We start from the raw sequence: 3,007 nt of genomic DNA on the forward strand, positions 1-3,007 counted from the left end.
CTGGGAGGATTTGTGTGGCTGGGGTGGCTCAAATGGCTGAGTGTGAGCTCATCTGAAAGCTTCTTCACTCATATGTCTGGTGACTGGAATGACACAAAGGCCACTTGGCCTCGCCATGTAGCTTAAGCTTCCTCGCAGCATGGCAGCCTTCCAAAAGTGTTCTGAGAAGTCAAGCACTAAGCTCTCTTTTGACCTAAGCTTCTTAGTGATGCAGTGTCACTTCCATCCCATTCTATTGGTTACAGCTGAGTCACTAAAGCCAGTCCAGAACCCAAGGGAGAGGAGCTAGACTTCATCTCTTGATGGGGCAGAGGCAAAATCCCATGGCAGAAAAGGACGTAGGGGAGTGATGTCCGTAAAGGTGGCAGCATAGGGAAATCCAAAAGTCCGTTCCTCCACAAAAGCAGTGAAGAAAACTGGCAACAACCGTCAGAATCGATTTTATCGGAACTCTGGAAATTAATCAAAAGTTTACAGCAGCCTGGTGAACGTTTAGTTAAGGAAAACAAACAAACAAAAACAGCTAAGTCTTGTTAAGAAAGCTATGTGCATTTTAACTCTCCCTGGCCCCTCTCTCTGCTCCCCAGGTCACTGGTGGCCTTGCAGATGACAGGCTGCATTCCTGGTACCAGAGGGAGCAGAATGGACCTTATTCTTGAAGAATTGTGGTGGTTCATTTTGACCTGTCTGGCGGCTCCCTGACTTGTCTTTCTTTCGCCTCACTGGGAACATCCCCAGTTCATCCACTGCTGCAGGTATCCGTGCTTCATTTCTTTTTATGACTGAATCATATTTCATTTAATGCCTTCATTCTTGAAAGCTATTTTCTGGGGTATCGAATTCTAGGTTGACAGTTTTGGTTTTTAACTGAAATACTTTAAAAAATACTGCTGTCTTCTTGCTTGCATTGTTACTGAAACCGACAGTCAACAGTAAACATGTGTAGGTATTAGATCATAGAGTCTAGAGATACAGGTAAAATCTTTAAATGTTTCAGTTGCCTTGTCACATAGCTTATCGTCAAGCCCTCCTTGGCCCCCCTTGGCTCCCTCCGCCACTGAGCTGCTCCCTCAGCCCACGTTGCTCAGCTCCCACTCCAGACCACGACCTCTGAGGTGGCGTGGCACAGGCTCCTTCAGTCTCGCATGACAACCAAAACTTGCATGACCTCCCAAGCGTCTGATGATGAACAGAGATTAAAAAAAAAAAAGGAAAAATATGAGTTCTTTTTAACTATGTCTGGCCATGTTGGTTTTGAGAGTTTGCCTGATCAGCTGATCAATAGCAAGGTTTCTGTGTTAATATTCTTTGTGCTGGGGAGACTAGAATTGGAAAATCGATGCTGATCCATACATCATTTAATACTAATTTTGAAAACCATGGATCCTCACATTTTTACCCACATGTTAGATTTAAAGCTCAGACTTACGAACTCCAAGAAAGTAATGTTTGCTTGAAATTGAAAGTTGTGAATACAGTGGGATTTGGTGACCAAATAAACAAAGAAGAAAGCTACCAACTCATGGCCGACATGTAGATGCTCAGTTTGAAGCCTGTCGCCAAGAGGAACTGAAGATTAAGCGTTTTCTCTTTAACTACCACGGTTCTTATATCCACGTGTGCCTTTCCTTCATCTTCCCAACAGGGCACGCTCTGAAGACACTCGATCTCTTAAGGACAAAGAGCTTTCCATTGATTGCCAAAGCAGATGCAATTTTTAAAACTGAATTACAGAAGTTTAAGATCAAGCTCATGAGTGAATTGGTCAGCAGTGGTATCCAGATATACCCATTCCCAACCAATGGTGAAACTGTCACTATAATCAATGCTTCAAGAAATGGACACTTGCCATTTGCTGTTGTAGAAAGTATGGTTGGGATGAAAGTTGGAAATAAGATGGTCAAAGCCCTCCTTTCCCCTTGGGTATTGTACGAGTGGAAAACGAAAGCCATTGTGACTTTGTAAAGCTCCAAGAAATGCTTATTTGTACAAACAGGGAGGATCTTTGAGAACAGACCCACACGAGGGACTGCGAACTTTCTAGGCGTTGCAAACTGGAGGAAATGGGCCTTTCCGATGCGGCCCAGAGAATAAGCTGCTTGGTCTTCAAGAGACCTACAAAGCCAAAAGATGCGAATTTTCTCTTTCTCGCTCACACACACAGAGGAGAAGCCTCGTGAGGACGGCAAGAAGGTGGCCATCGATAAACCAGGAAAAAGACCTCGCCAGAAACCGACTCTGACGGCACCTCGATTTTTGACTTTTCGTCTCCAGAACTGTGAGAAAATTTATTTCTGTTTAAGCAAACAAAACAAAACAAAACAAAAACCAACAAAAAACCCCCCAAAGACATGAATTTTATGGGGAATGTTGGAGGAGGGAGGAAGACATGAAGCAGATGTTTGCGCGAATAAAGGGCTTGAAAGTGGGTTTTCAGCCAAATTCGAGCTCCTCGAAAGAGTTCAGCAAGAAGAAATCATCTCTTTCTCTAAAAAGACAGATATCCCTGAGATGTACCACAACTAGGCCTTTATGGCAATGGGTGGCAACCCGAAGAAGGACAAGTTCTTTAAGAAGTCCAATTCTATGTAAAACGAAGGCTCCAGATCACGGAAGGTCATCACGAGCAAAAGCGACTAAAAGTCTAGGAGACGGTATGATTTCCTGCGCTGCGTCTGCTGCAGCACGTGCCCTGTGTCTGCCAAATGACCACAGTTACTGCCATTTACTGAAAAGTAATTGAAAAAATTTGCTTTAGTACTAGTCGTAGTTTTTTATTTTTCAATTACAGTCGACATTAAATATTAGTCTCTATTAGTTCAGGTGTACAGCATAGTGGTTAGACTTTTATATAATTTTCGAAGTGATCCCTCCAATAAATCTAGTACCCACCTGGCACCACACATGGTTATTACTGTATTACTGACTATATTCCCTATGCTGTACTCCACATCCCTGTGTCTGTCTTGTAACTGCCATCTTGTCCTTCTTTCCCATCCATCCCTGA

The 3,007-nt window shown here is 43.4% G+C and overlaps 1 pseudogene; it reads left to right on the forward strand.

Moving 5' to 3' along the window:
* Window positions 1-1,112: 1,112 nt before the first annotated feature.
* On the forward strand, window positions 1,113-2,592 carry LOC102892257 (annotated as a pseudogene).
* The last annotated feature ends 415 nt before the right edge of the window (window positions 2,593-3,007 follow it).

Source organism: Pteropus alecto, unplaced genomic scaffold (genome assembly GCF_000325575.1).
Source record: "Pteropus alecto unplaced genomic scaffold, ASM32557v1 scaffold314, whole genome shotgun sequence".
Classification (NCBI taxonomy): domain Eukaryota; kingdom Metazoa; phylum Chordata; class Mammalia; order Chiroptera; family Pteropodidae; genus Pteropus; species Pteropus alecto.